Genomic DNA, 24,259 nt, shown 5'->3' with positions numbered 1-24,259 from the left:
AAATCTAAGAGGGAAGGGGCCACAATGGGTGGGGACAGCTGAACGGGTTGGCCCCACCCCCCACAGCCAACAGAGGTGCAACCAGACTCAGCAAAATGTGTCCTTGCAAAGCTGTTCTGCTGCATTAAAAAAATAAATAAATAAAGGAAGAAAAGAAAGCACTTCTGAGATCTTGATACCGAACAGACTCCCTCTCTCGGCCCATCAGTGAGTTAGTAAATTCCGGCTTCAGTGCCCATGATCTCCTGGGTTAGGGGAACTATGGGGCCACTGACAGCTGACAACTCACTTCACCTCCCTGAGCCTGTTTTCTCTTATGACAAAAATAGGACGGATGATGCCTGACCTCCCTGGTTCCCCAGTTAATCTGAGGGTGGAACGAGATAATAGGTAGGGAAGGTTTTTATAAAAGTGTAATGGCCGCTGCCCAGGTGAGGGGAGCAGATGGGGAAATCCTGACAGGAGCGGCAACTTCCATTTCTTTGGGTCATTTTTTATTAAAGTTTTGGCTTTTAGCCTTTAGTAGCGCAGGTTGTAGATGAATGCAAATGACCTGTCAGCATTACAGGAAGGAGATGTGATTCCACTCCTCTTCTCTGCGAGGGATATGAACTCTGTCAGGGGCTGCCAATGGGCTCCTCCCTAGACCTGGGCACATCTCTGTGCTCCTGGACCCAGAAGGATTTTGCAGTGGTGACTTGTGAGGATAGGGACCCTGGGTGGAGCTCCCCGACTGGGGGATGGCGTGTGTGGTGGCGAGACGGCTGATTCGAACAAGAAAAGCTGTGAAAATAGACCAGAGCCCCAGACTCAATAGGGATCCAGGCCAGAAGGCCCTCTGCAGAGACCAGAGCCTCTCAATTATCCGTAATCGACGATGGGAATGGAACAATCATGGCAAGTGTGGCCAAAGCTGCCAGGAACTTGTCACATGAGATGGCATGGGCTTTTCCAGCTGGAGAAGTTCCAGGAGGCCATCCTGGCAAAAAGCACTCATCTTCCATTCAGCCCCTGCTTGGCGAGGACAAGGCCATCCCTGAGCACCTAGCGCGGCAGGCCCTGCGCTAGGCGCTGCCCGTGCGTTCTTTGTCGCCTCTTTCCCTCCAGCATCCTCAGGAGTGTTGTGTTATTGCGTCCATTGTCCAGATAAGGAAACAAGGGCATGAGGCACTTCACTTTCGGAGCACTCCCTTTAGCTCAGGTGACTAGTTAGCCCCGAAAATGAAACCTGAAGCCATAAATGGTCCATTCGGAAGCTCTTGTCTATCTACCCTTCGTGTTAAACTTCTCTGTAATTCTCCTATGGAGCTCATTATTATTATTTTTCTTTCTGGGGATGGGCGGTCAGAACTCAGCTAGATTTTACTCCACATGTAAGCATTTAAGAGCAGCCATTTAAGAAATATTGGTGGAGACTTGGATTTTCTGCAGTAGTTTAGTTAAGAAACACGTTCTTTGTCCTCAGGAAGCACATAGGTTACTGGGAGTCTTAGAGAACGGGTGTTTCGCCCAAGGGTCAACCATCACCAGCTCCTTTGATGTTTCCTTAGAGGGTCTCCCTCCACTGTTGATGTTCTCCAGCCTGCCCCTACTCTTCCAAGTAGTCCTTGAGTGAATGAAGCATGATTTTTCCCCTCCCTCATAATGTTTTGCACGTAAGAACAAAATTTTGCTCTACATCCTTCATTGCCTCAGCCTCCAAAGAAGGTGCTAATGATTAATAAAAGGCAAGTGGTGCAGGGGACCGTGGGAAGGCAGCCAGACAATAAATATCTTCTAACAAAGAAGCCAGCTCAACATGAGGCAGGTCTGTGAGATCCCATGAGCTAATCGTTGTTGAAAAGAATGGGTATGTTGCTCAGGGAAGGAGGAGTTACACGGTGGAAGAGGCAAATCCCACACATCAATATTTCATCTGAGGGCATGAGGTGAGGCCCGGAATCACTCTCTGACAGGAAGAGCGGCTGTTACCCAACAGCTACTCACACCACTGGTCAATTCAATACCCACGCTGCAAAGATTCAATCCTGTTTTCAACAGGAAAGAGGTGATATTAGCTGGTTTTTGTTCATTTGTTTGTTTATAAGATTACATTAAAAAAGCAAAATAACATGAAATTTTAATCAGTTGATAGAGTACCAGTGTGACAAAGTCCAAACAGACATTTCCTCAGGCAGGCACGTCTCCCTAGGAGAAGCACGCACAGCCAGGAGGAAGTTTTACCATCGCTCGCCGGCATCTTACATTGATCAACTAAGTACCTCCTTCCAAAAAGATTTTACTGGAAGAACAAAATCTGCAATCCGTGGTACCACTGGTAATGTGGAAAGTGCTCTCTGGAATCACTCAGTAAGGGGAAGTCCTTTCAGATCACAGCTGCCTCATCTGCCAAGGAGCAGATGAATGAGGAACAGCAAAACGATTGCTCTATGTCATGAACTTTGCCATCGAGGACTTAGACATCCTTGGCAAGACATCCGTGATGGAAATGCCCACCTTTGCATCTCCAGGGTGGCTGCTCATGAGGCCGCAGAAACACGGCTTGGTCTCCTGGTTCAGAGCCTACTCCTGCTTTTTTTTTTTTTAAGATTTTATGTATTCATTGGAGACACAGAGAAAGGCAGAGACACAGGCAGAGGGAGAAGCAGGCTCCCTATGGGGAGCCTGATGCGGGACTTGATCCCAGAATCCCGGGATCATGACCTGAGCCAAAGGCAGACGCTCAACCGTTGAGCCACCCCGATGCCCCCCAATTCCTGCTTCTAATCCAACCATGATACTGGGTCCCTCAGGTGTGGGCTCTATGCATCCCCGCCCCCGGTCTTAGGTCCAATCCTCCATCTAGTCCACATCCAGACATTCTCAGATCTCAAGTCCAGCCATCTAACCAAGCACACTCAGCACTCACGAGGTAGAGGTCGGGGAGAGATTCAGAACTTGAAGGCTAGTTGATTTGAAGAATGTACACACTCAGAGAATAACAGCCCCAGATCAAGTTAGCTCAGTAAAATCAATAAACATGAAGAGAGGTCAAGATATACTCAGAATGGCAGAGCCACTTTATGAACAAAGGAGACAGGACCTAGATCTAGGTGGAAGATGGGTAGGTTTCTGCAAGTAGAAATGGTAGGAGGGCACCATAGCCTCCTTCCCAGCCCTCCTCTGAAGCCAAGTTTTTACCCTGTTTCATGCAAAATTCCCCGTCTTGTCATCCCTGCGACTGCTGCTTTGCTGAGAAGCCTGGCTGGACTGCTGAGGGCTTTGAGGTTCCACTCAGGCCATGCCAGGTTTTTCTCCGGGGTCTGCCCCTGCCCCTAGCATGTTTACCTACTGCTTGGGGTCCCATCTCCACCTGGACAGGGGAGACAGTAAATGATGCTGCCTTCTGCCTGTACCTAGGTATCTCTGGCAGCCACTGGGCTCTTGCCTCAGATGATCCTCTTCGTACCAACCCAGATCAAGGACTCTGGGGTCTTAATAGGGTCTACTGCCTTCCAGCTGTTCGATCTCCCCACCTCCCAACACACTCACCCATGCCTGCGTCTCCCCTCCCTTCCCTTCTTCACTCTGCAGCAGAGATCTCCCAACAGACCTTAGGGCTGAGTCTTTGTGAGGTGCTGCCAGATTCTGCTCTGTCCTGTCCGGAGTGAGCTGAGCCAGGCTTTGGTTGATACATAATTTATGTCCTTGTCTTATGTCAGTATTGTACCAGTTTGCACATGGGCTCCAACAGATGCCCAACCCTCAGTGCTTGGGTAAACATTAGATCTTGCTGCTGAGAACAAAGGTTTAAGTGGTACACAGGGACGTGTCCTGGTGACTTGGTTCCCACACAAAAAAGGGAATGACTTTTCAGGCTGAAGAGTGATGCCACCATAAAGTAAATGGAGGGTAGGTTTTTTGACAGGAGGAGGGGATGGAAGTATCGTTTGGGGAAAATTCAAAGCAAAACACAAGTGGGACCCAAATCAAAAGCTAGAAAAAATATTCCTGGGGTCATTAGAAAAGAGCCAAAAAGACATTTCATTGAACGTATTTAAGAGAAGCAAAGTCTTCAAATAATTACAAATCACAAACGGCACGGAGATCGAAATGTGAGCATAAAAAGATACATTTTTTTTTCCTGCAAAAAGTAATAAAGATATGATTTCTTTTTCCCAGTGAAGCCATCTTGGAAAAGAAAATCGTGATAAAAAAGGAGAAACTCATATTACAGCAGAACAGTGGCAATTTTATATCGGTTCCTTAGAAAGTATGGGGAATTGAAGGTTTATATTGAAGACAAGTGGACATCAAATATGCTGGCTAAATGGATTCTTGAGATGCTGTGCCCTTATCCCGTCGTGTGGCTTCGGTTCTCCTCCAAACAGTTCCTCTGCCACTTTCTCAATATCCTATACAACACAAAATTCCAACTTTTTTTTTAAGAGAGGACCTGGCCTTAATGGGAATTCCCCTGGTACTTGCAGTCAGGCTTGTGGTGTGCTGAAGTGACAAAACTACTTTGCAAGTTCCCTTAAAGCTGTCCTAATGCGGCTGGTTTCTCTTGAGTTGTGTCCCATGTTAAACTAACTCTTGCTTTTCTGAGATGAGATGGATTTCTAGGAATAATCATCACAAGCTTGCAAAAAGCACATTGTGCTAAAGTAGAAAACTTTCCACTCCTAATCATATGACTTAGGACTGAATATTCATTTAAGGCTCAGAAAATCTGTGTGTTGCAAATCCTGTCATTCCCATGATGTCAAGTCTGTTACATCATAATAGCCATGTCATCTACTTTTGTGGGAGCTAAAGGTGTCAGACTTAGCAAAAAAATAAAATTAAAAAAATAAATAAATAAATAAAGAAAATAAAGAAAAAATACAGGACACCAATTAAATTAGAATTTCAGATAAACAACACTTGTTCTTAGTAAGACTATGTCCCATACAATTTGGGGGAATACATTTATACTAAAATTATTATTTTTTCCAATCTGAAATCCACATTTCACTGGAAGTCCTGTACATTTATCTGATGGAGTGAAAACTCATTTGTAAAAATAAAAAAAGTGGACTAGGCAAGCCAATCTCCAAGCATCAAGTTATTTTTATCCGAAATCCCAGAATCATTCTGTCCCCAAACATCTTCTACGTGAACTCTGAAAGCTCTGGCCTAGTCCTCAGGGAAGCAGCGTCACTGCACAGAAGAGATCACATCTGGAGAAATGTAAACAGTTTGGGAACTTTTAACATCATTGTAATTGAGGTCAGAGAAAACCAAGGAAGGGCCTTGGATTTCCTCAGAGAAGATGGAACAGGCCCTTGGATATTGACAGGTGACCTCCGGTGTAAAAGGCCTAAGGATGGGAGGATTATCTGCAGTGCTAATTGATCGAGGAATTAGGAATAATATTGTCTTTCATCCTCTGAGTTGACACTAGTTCTCAGAAAACAACCAATACCCAAATCTTGGAGTCAGGATCATTTATATCAGGAGCACATACCATGCGCGACTAGTAGGAACTTTCAAGAATGCAGCCCTCACAGATGTTTGTTCACAGACACACAAAAAATGGTAGAAATGCTTTCACCAAACATGCCCAGAGCATGAGGTGGGAACCCGGTCTTGAGCTAAGAAGAGGCAATGACAAGAAGAGGCTGCCACGGTCCTCACAACTCTGGAAGCGTCATGGTGGGTGGCGCCGGGATGCAGCCCAGAACATGGGAAGCATGTCATGAAAGGTGCTTTGATGGGGCATCAGTGGATGAGAGAGCTCAGTGGATATTCCTCCGCTTAGCTGGGAACGTCTAAACCAGGTTCAAGGATGTGGCCGCCCATGAGGATCTACTTGGTAAATCTGGATGGCGTCTTGAAGGCATGTACGTGAAGGGATGAGACCTTCCAGGGTAGGAAGGGCAATCTAGCCGCTGGGAGCCACAGGAGCCAACACCTCAGACGAGAAATGAGAGTCTGTGTTCAGGTCACAGTAGGAAGTTGAGATAGTAAAAGTGCAAAGGCTGGGCAAGAAAGAAGAAGTGGGGGACGCCTGGGGGGCTCAGCGGTTGAGCGCCTGTCTTCAGCCCAGGGTATGATCCTGGAGACCTGGGATCGAGTCCCACATCTGGCTCCCTGCATGGAGCCTGCTTCTCCCTCTGCCTCTGTCTCTCTCTCTCTCTCTCTCTCTCTCTGTCTCTCATGAGTAAATAAATGAAATCTTAAGAAAAAAAAAAAAGAAAAGAAAGAGGAAGTGGTGGGGTGGGACATGTAGGCAGGAAGACCACAGCTACTCAAATAATAAACAGTAATTATAATAACATTTGCTTTTCGGCCAATGCTCGGGCTCATACCTGTCCCACAGCCCGCAGAGTCGGAAAGTCGGTAGCGGGTCAGCTGCCCACGCAGAAATGGCCACGGTGCCCCTCAGTCAAATTTAATGGGTGTCTGCTTCAGTTATTCGTTTTCCATCAGGATGTGTTAAGCCTTAGAATTGAGAAGCAGCCTAAGGCTCAGATTCAGAATGAGTGCCTGACTGCTGTGGGGGGCAAAAAAAAAACCCCAAAACAACCACCTGTGTCCCGCTTTCAATGTCTGGTGGGTGGGGAAGAGGCAGGGAATAAAGAGAAAGGGAAAGACGCTTACTACGTACCTCTACTGGGCCATGAGCAAGAGCCATACTCCCTACAGTCTTAGGAGGCGGGATAATGATTCCTATGTGACGAATGAAACAAAATCGGCGGACTTAAGTCCTCAAGTTCTGACATCGATAAAATGGCGTAACCTAAATTTGACCCCAGCTATAGGAAATAAACCCAAATACACGTGCCAAGGGTTCTCCAAACCCCCAGCCAAAACAGCTAAGGCAAAGTGGCTCATGATATAACCAAGGTGGTGCCTATGCAAAGGAGGAAATTAATTTCATTCTGATTTCCCCCGATCTGTACTGTTTGTACCAAATCACAGCCATCTTTGCAAAATTAAGGGCATTAGTTATCTCCCCATTCAGTCGGAGCAGCATTACACTTGCAAGCAGACGTTCCCAGCTAAGCGGAGGAATATCAAGTTTTTACAAAATCATTCATCAAGAGGTGAGACCTAACCCTGATTAGCGTTTCAATAAGAAGCCTAGGACTAAATAGAGAATAAGTGCACGATCACAGCGGCAATTAGGCACCTTCTCGACAGCCACATTTTTCCTTAGACCAATCGAGTTCGAGCAAATGAGAAATTTTTTCCTTTCTCTCTTTTTTTTCCCCCTGATGTGAAGTGAACTGCCTGAAATAACTGAAGAGGTGACAGCAAGCTTGTTAAAGAAAACGTTTGCCCATTAAGCGAGGCTTAATTAAACAGAGCACAGGCGAATCATTCTTCCATCTAAGATGAGGTGCACCCTGGTAAAATTACTCGGCTTGCAGCACTTGGTCTGGGAGGCCTATGATGACACCCACCAGTAAACGGGGGGAAAAGATAACAAAACACGTTTAGGCTTCAAGAAATATCACATGTCACTCTGCAAAGCAGTGGATGAGTTGGAGATGCACACATGCAAATGAAGTTAATCAAAGATTACTTTCTGTCTCCAATTATGGCTGTCTTTAGATTTACCCAGAGTGACGAAGCTACATTCTCTTGTCCCCTTAGATGGGCCATTTGGAATTGCTGACAAGAGGTTTAGCCTCAGTACCACGAAGGGCTAGTGACAGGAATTGTCCGGGAGGACATTATCGGTGCTCCACGACGATGGGGATCACGTATGTTCTGTTCATCTCCTTACCTTCAGCAGGTAGCGCGATACTGACCGTGGTGGGACGCAGAGCGGAGATGGGATTAGCATGGAATTAGGTCTCCCAAAGAGATGCTGGAGTCCTAACCCCAGTGCCTCTGAAAGGGACCTTATTTAGAAATACGGTTTTTGCAAATGATGAACTGAAGATGAAGTCATTAGGGTAGATTCTAATCCAGATTATAATCCTTATAAACAGGAGGGCTTTGGACATGGGGCGGGGGCACCATTCATAAGCCAAAGAGTGTCTGAGGGTATCAGAAGCTAGGAGGAACATATGGCAATTCCCCCTCGCAGCCCTCGGACGAAGTCAACTCTGCCGACACCTTGATTTTTAGACTTCTGGCCTCCAGAACTGTGATTTGATAAATTTCTGTTGCTTAAGCCACCTAGTGTATGGCACTTTGTTCCCATGGCAGCTCTGGGACACTCACTCAGTTGGGGAAGGGCAGGGTGCGGTCTGACCTGGGTGATTTCTCAGTCTCCCCGCCACCCTTCTTCCAGGACACTGGTCCCATGTGAGCTGGCCCAACTACCACCACCGAGGGCACTGGGGTTAAAGCTGGCCTCTGCTCGTCCGCATCTCACAGCCTCATCTGAAGAGCAGAGGTACTAGTATAGCACAGTTCTCCTCGCCTTGTTGTGAGGATTAAATGAGGTCATTCCTGTGATGTGCTGGACACTGTGTGGGCCATATAGCAAGTGCTCAGTAAACACTACAGGGCATTATCAGCATCGAAACCTTGGCGCCTTGAACCTCATAGTGTTAAGGTCAATTTTACATTGCTCTGATTGCCACTGAAGCGGTGTGGACATGGCTGTCACCGGACCGTCCAAATGGAGTCAGCTGGTCACCTGAGGTCCTTGGAGTCCAGGGAGTCCCCTCCTCACTGCACGGGCATGGCCGGGGTGTTCACACTGGCTGTAACACGTGGTCTTCCACTCCATCCACCCCCCTCCCCACCACCCAAGAGGCGGCATTGGAATCTGCCAAGACCTGGCCCTGCCAGAACTGACCTCTGAGGCCTGGAGGTCAGCAGGGCCAGTGAGGTGTTGGGAAGGGGAGTGCTGAGCGTTGGTGGCGGCGGTCTCAGGGAGCCGCTGGGAGCCCAGCCGAAGGCACGGACTCTAATCGTGATTAGTGTTTCTCAGTGAGGGGCCGATGGGGAAAGACACGACGTCTGTCCATCAGAGGGGTAAGAGGACTGCATTTAGGAGGTTCCCGAGTCCCCTGAACTTGGTGATACACCCGGGGCTCTGTGATGGGTATCCCAGTTACTGTTCACCGCAGCTCAGTGAGGCAGGCATCATCATCTCTATTTCATGAAAGAGGGAAGTGTGGTTTAGGGGATCTTTGGTAACTCGGGGCGAAGTCGCAAAGCACATGGTGTGCAAACCTGGCGGAACCAGAGCTGTCACAGCGACGCACTGTGCCCCGCCGCCTGCTGGCATCCGCCACACTGTCCCTGCTAGGAAGTCGCTCTCGGTCGGCGGTTACTAATATTTAAATCAGATTGAACACTGTATTGTCAGACCCATCTGCTGATAGTTTATAGCCATATACTTAAAAAGGCATAAATGCTTTTTGAATGCCGGCAGTACGCATCCTTAATTTTCTGCATTGTTTATGAATTGCCTGGAATAGAGCAATCACAATAATAATTCATACTTTATCGCACTTCGTAATTTACAAAGGGCTTTCACAAACATTAGCTCATTTTACACATCAGCCCACAAAGGTAAGGGCTATTATTACCCTCATTTTATTGATGGGGAACCAAGGAATAAGTCATACTCTCTAATGTTCAGGGATGCTAGTGAACAGGAAAGCTGCCATCCTGCGAGGAGGGCTTAGGCTGAAAAACCTGCCCCAAGAAAGGAAAAAAATACTCCCTGATGGGGAACGAAGTTTCCATGTGGGAGTGGACAGCTCCAAAATCAGCCACGATTCAGCCTTCAGTTGGATGCTTCTCCTCCAGAAGGACGCAGCTGATTAACAGCAGCCCGTGATGAGGGTGGCTCGCAATTACTGGGTGCTTGTCTCATGCTCAGCACTGAGCCGAGCCCTCTGCAGGCTTTATTTAATCGGCATTCAGCCCAGTGGGGTTAGAGATGAAGATACTGAAGCTCTGAGAAGTAGTAACTCACCCAGGGTCAAACAGCTGTGAGACCCCCGAACCGTCCAATCTTAGAGGCTTAACTTTTAACAATTTGATGGAAGGTGTGCTGACCCTTGAGTACTGCCTTTCTCATAGAGAAAAAAATTCTATGGTGTCTTGTTTTGCTTTTCCTCTCTCCCAGAGCCTGCTGACCCTCACCGTGGCTTGCGCTAGGTTGGGAATGCCATGCGTAGTTGACTCAAGCCTTGGCTTCCTTCTGCTCAGGACTCTACGAGGCGCTGGATCTAACACTGCACCTGCTTGTGAGGTGCCCATGTTCCCGGTCCTCAGGAACTGTGCAGACACCTGAACCCATGCATCCAGAAGTCCTGATGGAGAAGCTTCTGGCTGCTAAAAGAATTGCAGACCCAACTCATTAGAGCCACAAACCCATGCTTCGTGGCATAATCTCCTAACACCGTCTTGTCTCTGGATACATCCGATGAGCTTCCGATATTCTCCCCAAACATATCCTTCCCATTTCCAAAATGATTCAAAACACAGACCCCCCCGCCCCCCCGAAACAGCTCCAGAGGCGTCATGGGTGAAGACGGTGCCACAGTCGGGTCAGGTGCCCAGCCGAGGGTGGCTGACTCTGAAGGCGAGATGGGAGGCTTAAGTCTTACTCTGAACATCCGTCGTTCACCTCTCTGCCAAAGCAACTAGGAGAAGACTAGATTTGAGATGGGAAGACAGGGCCGAAACGAAGAGGCCTGGGCAGATGGTGATGCTTTTTGTAAGAATTTGGGGTGAAAGAGAAAAAATGCTGCAACACAATATGCGGTGGCCTGAGCTCTCGGTCCATTAGGGGGAGCGGGGCCCCGCGGGGGTGACCAGGGGCCCGGACGGGAGCCAGCACGCGGGGAGCGCACCTGACCGCTCAGGCGGAGGCAGGGCCTGCCGCTGCAGCCACGAAGCTCCGGCTGGGACTTGAGGCATTAATCCAATTTCCCTTTCCTCGTGCCACTTACCAGCTGTGAGGCATCAGGCAAATTGTTCAATCTTTCTCGGGCTCCGTTTTCTCATTTGAAAAATGGAGATAAAATGCTCCCCCGCACAAGGCAAAGTGGTGGGATTAAATGACAGTAAGACGTGTCTGACACACAGTGGGCTTCTTCCCCTTTCCACGTTTGTCCTCTGCAATCCTTGATCTGTGAGCACGGAACTTCTACGCAGAAGAATTCAGCCCCCGCCTCCTGCATCCCGGCAGCCGGAGCTCGGACGCCCCCTTGTCCACACGGCTACCCGGGGTGCCCAGGGCCAGCCCCCCAGATATGTCCCTGTGCGGCCTGGCCAGGCCAGAAGCACCCACAGTCAGGAAGCCCCAGGAAGCCTCACAGCCCCAGAGGCTGAGAGTTGTTTCCCTCGCTGCTATTTTGCAACAGGCTGTTTTCCCTGAAAGGCCAGTAAATACAGCTCACATGAGCTTGCACGTTTGGCGTGGGAGTGAGGGGGCACTCGTGCTCAGTTACTGCAGTGCAAAGGTCTTCAGTGGAAGTAAGAACCCCCGAGTCAAGCCCTTGCCCTCACCTCAGTCTACCAAGAAGCAAGCTGAGGTGTAGAAAGGAGGCTCGCCTGGGCCGAGGCAGCCCTGCTGCGGGGCCAGCTCTGCACGCCGACCGCCTTCCTTTCCGGACTAAGAGGAGTGGGAGCCTGCAGCCTCTGCCGAGCAGGGATTCCGCTCCGCCAGGGAGCAGAACCGTGGGACTCAGGGCTGTGGGAAGCCTCGGCTGACCCTGGGGGTGCGGAAGCAGACGTGGTATCAGGACTTCTAAGGAGAAGCCTGAACCTTTGTTGAGTTAGGAGACTGCGCTGGGTGTTTAACGTGCATGGTCCCATTTGATTTTTGCAACAGCCCCAAGAGTAGGGACACTGTCCCTTCCCCAGAGACGTCCCCATATAGTTCTCAGCATGCGCGGGTCCCCCCTGTACGGCAAAGAGCACTCTGAAGATGTGCTTAGATTAAGGGCCTTGAGATGGGCACGTAGCCGGGGCTCCACGTAATCACAGGGTCCTTACAAGAGGGCGGCAGGAGGGCCGGAGAAAGGGGAGATGTGGTGACAAACACGGAGGGTGGTGTGGTGGGCTTCGAAGAGAGAGGAAGAAGCCATTAGTCAAGAGATGGATGCAGGAGGCCCTGAGACGCTGAAAAGGACAAAAATAAGGTTCTCCCCTGGGGCCTCCAGAAGGAAACCGGCCCTGTCACCCACCTGATTCCAGCCCGTAGGACTCATTTCAGACTTCTGATCTCCAAAATTCTCAGGTAATAAAGCTGTGTTGTTTTCAGCCACCAAGTTTGTGGTAGTTTCTTACAACAGCGGTGTCAGACTAAATCACCCATTTCGCAGATGAGCAAGCTGAAGCTTGCTTGGAATCCAATCACCCGGCTACAGTCACCGAAGCAGGGATGATCTACACGGGGCAACTCCGTGGCCCGTGCTCTTATATGCTGGACTACATCACGCTGGGGAAGGAGCGGGGCGGGTGCAATCTCACAACCTAAAAAATGAAAGGGGGCACCTGGGTGGCCCAGCGGTTGAGCATCTGCTTTTGGCTCAGGTCATGATCCCAGGGTCCTGGGATTGAGTCCCACATCAGAAGCCTGCATGAAGCCTGCTTCTCCCTCTGCCTGGGTCTCTGCCCCTCTCTGTGTGTCTCATGAATAAATAAATAAAATCTTAAAAAACAAGAAAGGCCTTCCTCAGCCGTGTGTGATAGTCAGGAGAGTCACAGTTTCCTGTTCCACTGAAACAAGAACAAAAGTCATTAGCTCGAGAGAGTAGCTGTTCCATTCAGGAGCACAGGTAGAGGCAGAACTGACCCTGCTGGGCTCTTTCCAGGACACCACTCCTGCCCCATGGACTGTGCTGCTTCTGTAGTTTGTGGGGCATTTACACAGGTGCTGCCCTTCTGCAAGGAGAAGCACCTGCCCGTGGTGACCAGTGTGGGGCCAGCCAGCCCAGGGGAAGCCCTACCTGTGGCCACCTTGACAGGCTGACACTCGAGCCAGCTCTCCTCACAACGTGCATGCACATGTTGTGTGTGTGTGGGGGGGGGGGGGGGCGTGGAGAAAGGACCTGGCTATCACCTGGAAGCCATCAACTGCTGAGAACCCCGGTCTACACAGCCCCACATTTGGAAACACCCAGTTGCATATCTGTGATCCTACAGACTCCTGCATGGACATCAGCTCCACTCCGAGTCCTCTCTGGGGAGCCTTTCTAGGCGACACGCATTGGTCCAAGTGCTTTAGAGGTGGTATCCTCTTCAGTTGTCACACAATTCCTATAGAACAGGCACCGCTTATCGGGTGGTTGTTCTGATCGCTGGGAGCGGCACGGAGCACTCACCCTGCTAGCCACGGGCAGGCAGAGACAAGATCAGAATCCAGGTGTTTCCACTTGTGAGTCAACCTTCAATGAAGGAGAAGAGCAACTACTCTGAAAGAGGCCAGGGCGTACTTCAGGAAGTAGGAGCCTTTAATTATTACGGCTGTTATTATTAACGCTATTATCTTATTGTTCTTTGAACGCTTTTAGAGCTAAAGAAAAAAGTCAACGAAATGGGAAAAGTGGATGTCAGCTGCGTTAAGACTCCCCCTTCGTAAATCCCCATCCCTCCCTACGGTGTGAGGACCGGATTTTATTTATGCTCCCCGAATGCAGCCAGCGGCGGGGCTGGGGCTGCGGGATCCGGGCTCTGGCGGGAGATGCAGACCGAGCTTTTGTTTTGATCTCGCTGCTCAGGTTAATGCATCCCGATGCCTCCGCGGGCTGTTTCCCAGGATGCCGTCATTCCAGTGTCTCCGTGGAAATGAATTAAATGCAGCAGTATTTACAAATCTTGAGTCAGATTTCCATCCTGTCCAACAGGATGAGAACCTGCCCCACTATTTACGCCAGTAAGCGGAGAAGGACATCAAAGCTCCGGTACTAACTGCAGGCGGGGATAATGACCTAAGTGGCTGTAATCTAGACTCTGTGCTTTACCACAGCAAAGTGCACCTGCTCCTCCTACGGAGGGGACAAGGAGCAGCATTCGCATCTCTGCTTAACGGGCAGGACACCTGACTCCAGCCTCGTCTCTAAACAGCCGTGGATCCCACGTCTCTATGGTTTCACCTCGACATTCCGCTCGCATCGGGGGAGAAGGCTGCGGGGACACACGAGGCCTGCGTGGGGGCAGGTGCACCTCGAGTGCCTGCAGCGGGGGCTTCGGGGCTCCTTCCGCACAACTGATGAGAGAGGGGATGGTAAGGATGTGTTGCGGACGCAAACCAGTCCCCTCTTTGTTGTCGTTCATGTTATTACTTCACTCTGGGATGGATTTTTCTGGGCACGAGCAAGGGGTGGTGGGGCGGGTGGGAAGCATCTGAGCTCTGGAGCGACAAGGTCTGGAGGTAAAGTCCCAGCCCCACGATCCGCCAGCCACGTGCCTTCATGGGCAGGCCACGAACCGACCGGCCTCTCCATTTCCTCATCTGTAGAATGGGTATGCGCTTCCTGCCTGTCCATGTTAATGTGCCCTACCCCCCCTTTTTTTTATGTTTGAACTAAGCCCAATTTTCTGAGCATATAACAAATTGATTAGAACTCAGCTGTAAAAAAAAAATAAAAATAAGTAAAAAAAAAGAAGAACTCAGCTGTGTAGAATTTGCAGACCTAAAAGATCGTCTTTTTGAGATAAAATCTGATCAGTATCATTAAGTCCACCCTTTGAAAGTGCACAATTGTGGGTGTTTTTTTTTTTTTTTTTTTTAGTTTATTTTCAAAGTTCTGCATGAATCCACCACTGCCTAGTTCTAGAACATTTTCACCACCACCCAGAAGCAAACTCATTGCCAGGAGCCACTACTATATTTAGAACATAGGTTGCTAATCACCATCTTGCTATTCTTCAAGGTCCAAGAAATCGCTGAGGTTCACACTGTATTACTCCTGGACTTACCGTCAGCACCAAAGCATCAGACATTTGATATTTCCCCTCCGCAGCTCTTAGATTGACAGCTGACGTCCCCTCAGCCCTGCCAAGTACATGGCATGTTCGTGCAGCTCAAAGGCCGTGTTTCCTGCATTTTCTATCCCCCCCCAGCACCTCAGCTCAGGGCTGAACACACATGTGGGTGCTGGCTAAACTCCTGACTTTTTTTTTAAATTTATTTATTTATTCGAGAGAGGGAGAGAGAGAGAGGCAGAGACCCAGGCAGAGGGAGAAGCAGGCCCCATGCAGGGAGCCCGACGTGGGACTCGATCCCAGGACCCCGGGGTCACTCCCTGGGCCGAAGGCAGGTGCTCAACCGCTGAGCCCCCCGCCCCGGGGTCCCTCACTCCTGCCTCCTGCCTGATTGGCCAGTCGTCACCTCTGAAGCCCAGCACGGCTGTCATCGCTCTGCTGCCCCGCACGCCAGAGCCTCCGCAAGCTGTCACGTTCCACACTTACCCCCCAAAGCATGTGCTGTTCATTTTTCATCTTAATGAACTGCCCAGTCGAGTTTAGCAACGGGGACAGCGAGAGTAGCACGCTCGGGACGTCTTACGCCTTTTGCTATTGTCACAAAGCTTCTCCCTCCAACGCCGGCGCGTAATTGAAATAAAAGATCTCAATGGCGACAAACGCCATTTGTCAAGAAGGAAGTGGAGTAAGGGCTACATCTCAAAAATTCCTACTAACGAGCTTTAGAAGCCCGGATTGTTGCCGCGCTCCCTGACTGACACCGGCCCAGGCACCGCAGCGCCCGGCTACTGTTCTCGGTGTCGGCTTGGGCGCAACCACTTTGGGTACCAACCCCACGGGAGCCCTGATTTCCCGGAGTATTACAGGTGCACCCTCCCCCGGGGCCAGGTGGGTCGGTGCACGGCCGCCCCAGCAGGGGACGTTCAGGACTTCGGGCGGCCCAGGCGCGCGGCTGCTGGTTGGGCAGCGCCCCCTCGATGCCCGCCGGGCCGGGTCTGCGGCGCCGGGGCCCGGGAGCTCATCGAGCAGGAGGAAAGGACAAAAGGAGACGCACCAAAGAACAGTGTCCGCAGCCCCCGACGGCTGTGGCGAAGGGCTGGACGGAAGACGAAATGGGGAGCAACGGGCTGGGCGCGGGCGGGGGCGTCGAGGCGGCGCTGGCTGCTCACCAGGGGCCGCGGGAACAGCCCGCGGGGCCCTGAGGCTGGAAAGGGCCGGGCCGGGGTGTGTCAGGGACGCCCGGCGACACGGTGGGGGCCTGATTGTGATCCCGATGGGATGGGGTCATGACACACTGCGGGGGAAGGCCCAAGGGCCCTGGCGGTCCATGTCCCCCCCCCCGCCGGGGCACATTAGGCCCAGACCTGCCCCCGCTACGTCCTCGCTTTTCAATTCGGCTTCGGATCGGGACCCGTGCCTCAGGCCTCCTCGCTGGCAGCCGGGCTCTCCTGGGCCGCCCCGACCCAGCCCTGGCGCTGGGCTCCCTGGAAGGGCCGAGGGGGACCCCCCACCCCCTGGGAGCAGGACTCCTGTGCAAGCAAGGAGCAGGGCCCAGCGGGGCTTCTCTTGCCCTCCACGGCGCCCGGGCAGCCCGAAGGCTCCGGACACCCCCCCCCCCCGAGGGGCAGGACCAGGACTGAAATCCGTCTTGGTTTCAGGTCCCTGTGGCGAGAGGTCCCTGCTGTCCCGCTTCCCGGGTGGCCCACGCTCCCGTTCCGGGGAAACCACGGAGGCCCAGGGCATGCAGGGCTCACGGGGACCCGGGGCCTTGCCGCCCACCGCGCGAGTGACAGCCTGGGCGCCCGAGGGCAGTGTCCCGCGGGGGGAGCAGGGTGGAGGAGGGCGGCCGGTGGGGGCCCGACGACAGGCTCGGGTCACCCTGTGGCACCTGGGACAGGCCCGGCTGATCCAGGCCACACGGGCGGGCTGCCCCGAGGGCCGCGGTCGGGGCTGGAGCTGCCACTCGAGGGTGCTGAGGAAGCTGCACCTGCGCGGGGGGTGGTGGGTCCTCTTGGCCCGGGCAGAAGGGCGGGGGGCAGTCTGGGTTGGTGGAGCCCCGAGGAGTCCCCGAGGGACCAGGGCTCAGAGTCACGGCTCCCACCGCTCCCTGGCTGTGACCCCGGGCAGACGACAGCTGTCCCCCAGACTCGTCTCAACCTCCCTGCGCCTCAGCTTACTCCTCCAGAGAATGGGATGCACAGCGTCCCTGCGCGGGGCTCAAGGAGCGGGATGCACAGACGCTGGGGCAGCAGCACGCTGTCCCTCTGGAACACGGCCCTGGGCAGCGGGCACCGCCGGGTGCGAGGAGCCGGCCACACTCGGCAGCGGGGGCCCGGGGACGGAGGCCGCCTCCCCCAGGAAGGCCGCTCGCCCAGCCCACGCCCTGCGATGCAGGCCCCAGCACTGAGCAGCCTGCGGCCTCGAAGATCTTGCAGGCCTAGAGGCGGTAAGTGGCTACGAGGTCACACGGGAAGCCACACCGGCTCTCCACCAGGCACGTGCCTGGGCCTGAAATACTCGAGAGGCTCACGGGAATTTTTTTTTTTTTGCCTGATTATTTATTTATTTATTTATTTATTTATTTATTTATTTATTCATTCATTCATTCATTCATTCATTCATTTATTCATTCATTCTTTTTTTTCCGATTATTTTCTTAATGGAGATATAATCGACATATGACATCATATTCGTTCCAGGTGCACAACATACTGGTTAATATGTTTAGACTGCAAGACGATCACCACCATAAACCTGGTTAACACCGGGCACCCCATTTAGCTGTATTTTTTTCTTGTGACGCGAGTTTTTAAGACCCTCTTTCTCGGCAACTTTCAAGTATACGCTACGGTATCATTAACTGTAGTCACCATGCTGCACACTACGTACCCAGGACTGATTTATTTTATAACGGGGAACTTTGTACCCTTTGATCACCTTCACCTATTTTGCCCACCCCCGTCCCCCGACCCCCTGCCTCCGGCAACCGCCAATCTGTTCTCTGTATCCGTGAATTCGGTTTTACATTTTGTTTTGCCTTAAGATGGTACGTATAAGTGAGATCGTATGGTTCTTGTCTTCCTCTGCCTGACATATTTCCCTTAGCATAATGCCGTCAGGGGCCATCCACGTTGGTATAAACGGCAAGGTTTCCTTTTTTATGGCTACGTAATATTCCTGCGTGACACCGTCCTTATCCACTCGTCTGTCTGTGGACATGCTTCCGTATCGTGGCTACTATAAATAATGTGCGATGAACACGGGGGTGCAGATACCTTTTCAAGTCAATGTTTTTGCCCCCTCTGGGTAAACACCCAGAAGTGGAATTACCAGGTCATACGGTAGTTCTATCTTTAATTTTTTGAGAAACCTCCATAGTCTTTTGCACAGTGGCTGTTACCACTTTACATTCCCACCAAGGGTGCACTGAATTCCCTTTTCCCCACATCCTCACACAGCAACTTTGTAATTTCTTTTAAGGTCAGAAGGGGAATTAATCGCCTTTTTTTGGAGGGGGGAGATTATATTCGTCTTTATAACAAATCACCCATAGAATATATTTATTTTTTATGGTAGAAGGAGCTCTTGAAAGTGAAGGTGCCTGGGGTCCATGGAAGGCATATGGACCCCCCCCCCCCGCCCAAGGCGCCAACACATTGGAGGGAGAGAAGTGACCACCTGTCCCACTGGCCCAGGGAACCCCACCCGGAGGAGAGGACTCTTCTCTACGTATCTAGAGAAATGGGGAAAGAGGCGGAAACCTTGTGCAAGGGAATCCGGATGGAATCACCCCAGGGAGTCCCAGGACCACCAGCAATAAGCTATGGATGGAGCATAAATGGGGGCTGACCTGGGGATGGCTTGGGAGCTTCAGGAGACGAGAGGGAGGGGAGGCGGGATCCTGGCCGGCTCATAAGACGCCCTGCAACTTATCCTGCAAGAGACCATGGTCTTCCGAAGCTTAAGGTTTTCAAGGTAAGCAACTTTGCATTTGGATTTTGGAGAAATCCTGCAGCAGCTTGGAGGAGAGGTGCCGAGGAGGCTGTGCTCCCAGGAGCCGGGGTGCCGCCACCCTGGCCGTGCCCGGGGGGAGCACGGGGTGCTCACTGCCCTCGCGGGTCCCGCTCCGACCCCAGAGGACCTGAAGGTTCACCAGCAAGGCAGGCTTCTTCTTTGCCCCAAGCCTGACGTCAACGGGTTGGGGCAATGAAGAACAATCCTCCTGGGTCCAGGTTTCAAGTGGAAATTCTGCAGTGAAAGTGGGGAGCGTGGAAAGGCCCGAGACAGCATCTGTTAGGGACAGACACACGGTACTCGGGGGAACTTACTAGACGTTGGTTTAGAGAGGCACCTCCTCACCCAGCCCTTCCTGGCAAGTCTGTGGCCGGATTTTTCACAGTTCATTTTCTTATTAAAAAAAAAAAAAAAGAGAGAGAGAGAGAGAGAGAGAAAGAAAGAAAGGAAAGAGAATGTATAAGAACTGTTGCTGTGGCAACCTAACAGCCTTTGGAATGGTGCTGAGATTCTAAAATCCAGAGCCTCTTGAAAAGATGAACTCACTGGCCCCTCCGCGATTTTTCTGAAGCTTCCAAATAGAGGCATCTGCCAGGTGTCAGGCTGCAGCCTCCTAGACCCTCGGCAGACACAGCTAATTGGAGGCAGATTTTAGCACGGCCTGTGACCAGTCCTTCTCTGCAGTCTCCGACTTCCTTGAGCTCCGAGGCCCCCACAGGGCACGGGGTAATTTGGGTTAGTAGCCTCCGGAGGAGAGGGCGATTCTCTGGCTTAGGAATCACACGAGGCCACCGAGAGCCGACAGGCCATGGCCTGATTTTTTTTGTCCTGCCCCAGTGGGAGCGGCGGAACCTCCTGGACGGAACATAAGGAAACAGGTGGACACACAGGGAGGTCGGGGGACACCCCCTCACCGGCATAGGAGTCCCATAAAAATAGGAACCGCAGTAGGTCTTATTCCCAGGTGAACACGTGGAATTAGAGCGGGGCAAAGCGTCAGTCGGCGGGTGTTCCATGTGCGAATGAACGGCTACCTGGCCAGGAAGTCCCTCCCTAGAGATCTTCCCCTGCTGCTCTCAGCTCCACCTGCCTCCTCCAGCCGAGATGCATCTCTCTGGCTGCCCCCCCCCCCCCCCCGGGTCACCATCACACGGTCTGCAGAGAGCACGCACATGTCTTGATACAAAGCATGAAAGAGGCCGCGAAGGATTTCAATAATTATTTGATGAGTGACTGAGTGAATACCTGAAAACTATCCTCCTGGGCCCAGAGCTCTTGACTACAAAACCATCTCGCACTGTCTTCTTGGGTTACTTCCTGCCTGTCACAGTATTCAGAGTCCCTCTCACGTAGAATAAAACCGTCCCTTGCCATGGCATGCACGCAGGAAGCGCGCAGATGATAACTTGAGCAGTGCTCGGGGGGCTTTGATCTCTGAAAGGAGAGAATCCTACGCCAGGCTTTGAGGTTGCCGCGTTGAAGCTGACAAACAGAAGACCTCTACTGTCTAAAGGGCCGGGTGTCGGAAGGGAAGGGATCAGATTTTACCCGACTGTGTTGTGTGTTCCCACCCTGGACCACTGGGCCCAGAAGGCAAGTGCAGAGAGCTCGCTCACCTGCCCGAGATGCTCATCGCTTGCTGAGTGAGCACGTGACAAGGCAGGGAGAAACCTCTGCCAGGGATGAGCACAGGTGGGTATCGAGTGGCCCAGAGAAGGGCCCGCCCTGCTATCTCCATCCTGGAGGCAGATTTGCTGCTCATGGCATCTCAGAGCAACTGACACAAGGAGGACCATGTTCTAGATTTCCAGGAAACCTGGGGTATCCAGGAAGTAAGTGCTGGGGAGGCGAAGCCTCACACAGATCTCTGGGTAACTGACATCCAAGCTGTACCTTAATTCGGGATTAAATCCATGCAATCGTTGCACGGAACATGGCAAATGATTAAAAAAAATCAGCTATCTTAGATGATGGGCTTATTTTTTATTTTTTTATTTTTTAAAGGTTTTATTTATTCATGAGATGCACACAGAGAGAGGCAGAGGGAGAACCAGGCTCCCTGCAGGGAGCTCAATGTGGGACTCGATCCCAGGATCCCGGGACCATGCTCCGAGCCCAACGTTGAACCGTTGAGCCACCCAGGCATCCCTAGGTGATGGGTTTATAATGAATTCATTGTGTTATTTTTGCAACTTTCTTCAGGTTTGTGATTTTTCTTGATTTTAAAAAAGTTTAAAGTCAAAGGAGAGCAAGTCAAATGAATAAGGGGGAAAAAAACCTAATAAAGGTTTCTTTTTCTAGAACAGCGTGCATACCAGTGTGTGTAGTCAGATACCCTCTACACATGCAGATGTGGAGAAAGTGACTCTGTGGATACGTGTGGTTGTAATAATCATCCAGGAAATCTCTGGACAGCCTCAGAGGAATCCAAAAATAGTAACTGCCTCCGCAGGGAAGGAAATTCATGGATGAGAGGAGGCGCGGAGGGAGACGGGATTCTCTGTAGACCTTTTATCACCTTTTGAATTTCAGACCATCTTCATCTATTGAGCTGTCTTAGCTACTTAAAGATAATAAAGATGAAAACAAACAAACCACCTAGTCATGACCAACAGTGGCCCGAGAACTGTACTGAGCCTTCTCTCTCTCTCTCTCTCTCTCTCTCTCTCACTTCTGCACTACAAAATCCTTCCTGGCCTTTTCTTGGTAAACTCCTATGCATGCTCCATGTCTAAATCCAAAGGTCACCTCCCCACTGAAGCTTCTCTTGGTTTCGTCTCCCAGAGTCACCCCCTCGACGCTCCTAGGGCAGCCTAGACCTGTCTAGAAGGAGCTTGCATCACGGTTATTTGTCTGCCATGGTTATTTGGCTCCATCACACAGAGGGAAGTTCTTCAAAGACACGGCTTGAGTTTCACTCCTGTATTCCCCCAAAGCATGTGCATTTGGCCCCTTGTTTCATTTCCAGCACCTATTCCAATGGCTAAAACAAGAACAGTCCTCAAGAGGTGGATGGTTCTCTTTGCCTCCTCGCCCTGTGTGTTCCCTCTCACTCAGTGCACACACTCAGCTGCATCCTAATGCCTTAGCCAGAAGCTGCCGGGGCTCCTTCAGAACCCACGTGGAGGTTTAGGCCATGGCCACACCGGGAGAGCCATGATACAGTTGCCCTCTAACTTCCTTAGGACTGCAAGGCAAGCTACGGAAGAACTGGAAGTGTCGGTGCTCAGGAGGAGGGAGGGACCCTGGCCTCCCCCATTGTTGATCGCGTCCCTTAGCCAGTTGACTTTCAGCTCTCTGGACCTCAGGATGCTCGTCTATGAAAGAATCGTGATGACTGCACGTACCACTCCTACCACTCCAAGTCCTGGTGACGCCCGACAAGATCGCGCAGCCGAGCGCAGTGCCTGCACGCGGGCAGGCTCCCCAAACACCAGCTCTCACTGTCGTTACCAGGCGTGGCCTCGGAGTCGTGTTCATCGGTAGCTAAATACAGCAGGATTCAAGACCCGCAACTCCCGTGGAAGGTCTGTCCTTTAGCATTGATTGGGGCCGAGATAGGCCCCTTGTGTTGCCCGGCACATGAGCGCTGCCCGTAATTCCCAGCTGACGGCAGGACCCACAGTCACATCACAGGCACCCAAGATCTGCAAAGAAGTCCGCAAGTGGACTGTGTCTGCTTTTTATTCAGGTGACACCAGCTACAGACAGATACTTGGCCTCTTTCTCCACAGTGGCCTACATCCCGAAATAGGCAATGTGCATTCACAGACAGACCCAGCAGGCCCGGGGGGTGGAAGGCAGGCTGCCAACATTTCGAACAAAGCCGAGCCTGGTGGGTATACTTCGGCACAGGTGAGCCGCAGCACCCCCCCCCCCCCCCCCCGGCAACCAAAATGGCTTTTGGGGATTGATTTTTGTGCAAATGAAAGATAACTGGGTGACCTGTGACCACTGGGCCCTGCTGATTAGCACTCATGCGTGTAAGCTTTCCATGAGCCTAAGGCCAAATACTTTCCACTTTAAGACCATCCTATCTGTGCCCCAGTGCCCTAGAATAAAGGCCCAGGGAGGTAGCAGGCGGAGAAGCCCTATCCTGGAGCTACCCCAGGTAATTCCTCCCCTGCTCTGAAGAGGGACCCAAGGGAAGTGTGTGCCAGGAATGAGGTTCAAGTGGATCTCCCTGGAGGTCAGCCGCAGAGCTGATCTTGTAGGCCCAAACCGCTTCCCTACCACTTGTTAAAAGCCTTTCTCTTTCTTTATCCCTCTCTCCACCCCATGTCTCCTTTTCCTTCCTACCTGGACGTTGAGCACTTTGTACAGAGCAACTTAACTGTCAGCTCATCGATGAAAAGGGAGGTGCCCCTTCTGCTCTGCGAGCCTACCCGGCACACCGCAGGTGCCTTCCGGAAATGCTGCCATGTGAATTGACGGGGGATCAAGAATCTGAGTCTGGAGCCTAAGCTGTTGGTTAATTGTGTTTTGTTCTTCTGAAACCTTACAGTATAACCACAAACAAGTCTTTCCTTTCTTTAAGGAGAAAAAAAAAAAAATCCTCTCTGTAAAACAAGAATCTTAGCCCGAAAGATCAAACGGCCATTCTGTTTGTACCACGCTGTGTTTTGTTTTTGTTTTTTTTTTTTAACCCAAGGGGGTTACAAGCATTAGAATAGTTTACCTTCCTCTCCTTGGAAGAAAGCTAAGCAGAATTCTTCAAAATAGGCGTTCTTAATTTCTAAGCAGAAAAAAAGAAATAGGGATCCCTGGGTGGCGCAGCGGTTTGGCGCCTGCCTTTGGCCCAGGGCGTGATCCTGGAGACCCGGGATCGAATCCCACGTCGGACTCCCGGTGCATGGAGCCTGCTTCTCCCTCTGCCTGTGTCTCTGCCTCTCTCTCTCTCTGTGTGACTATCATAAATAATAAAAATTAAAAAAAAAAAAGAACTCTTAATTAAAAAAAAAAAAGAAATAAAGAAATAAAAAGAAACTAACAGGTATCCTGGAAGAGAAATTAAATTCAAGTACTTTCTATTTAACTTCTGACTCTGCTTCATTGATACCTTATTCTAATTGTCCCTATTATCTAGAAAAATAGGAAATGTCAGTTGCATATTCTGTTGAAGAATTCACAGGGCCGATGAAATGAAGAGACCCATTTGGCTTGGCAGAAATGAGATGATCATCACTCACAGACATGTCTACAGGAGAGATGCGTCTCATCTGCTGAGCCAGGCTTCGGAGCAAATGAGTGCAAAATATGGTAATTTGCGGGGAGCCAGGCACATACTCCAGATCATACTGGTGCTTTCGCAGGGAAGTGCCTCTCCGCTCCCTGAAGGGCATTTTCATTCACTGGCTTATTTCCCATA

The 24,259-nt window shown here is 51.1% G+C and overlaps 1 protein-coding gene and 1 long non-coding RNA gene across 5 annotated transcripts in view; one reads left to right on the top strand and one right to left on the bottom strand.

The window, feature by feature from the left end:
- CDH11 (cadherin 11) overlaps window positions 1-24,259 on the bottom strand; it is a 147,959-nt gene that overhangs the window by 57,512 nt on the left and 66,188 nt on the right. The window contains exon 1 of one of the 3 annotated variants that reach the window (XM_038538791.1): window positions 19,206-19,333. The exons of the other annotated variants lie outside the window; for them this stretch is intronic. The gene's annotated coding sequence lies outside the window, so the exon portion shown is untranslated. Of the gene's footprint in view, window positions 1-19,205; window positions 19,334-24,259 lie in introns of those variants that run through there. 3 annotated transcript variants of the gene reach the window in all.
- LOC111096062 lies at window positions 19,416-23,470 on the top strand. 2 transcript variants are annotated; one of them, XR_005360240.1, is made up of 2 exons: window positions 19,416-22,726; window positions 23,215-23,470. It is a non-coding gene; the product is annotated as an uncharacterized LOC111096062 (long non-coding RNA). The 2 variants fall into 2 exon arrangements; XR_005360239.1 differs by having other exon boundaries at window positions 19,416-22,746.

Source organism: Canis lupus, chromosome 5, assembly GCF_011100685.1.
Source record: "Canis lupus familiaris isolate Mischka breed German Shepherd chromosome 5, alternate assembly UU_Cfam_GSD_1.0, whole genome shotgun sequence".
NCBI classification, from domain to species: domain Eukaryota; kingdom Metazoa; phylum Chordata; class Mammalia; order Carnivora; family Canidae; genus Canis; species Canis lupus.
This window is presented reverse-complemented; position numbering and strand designations above follow the sequence as displayed.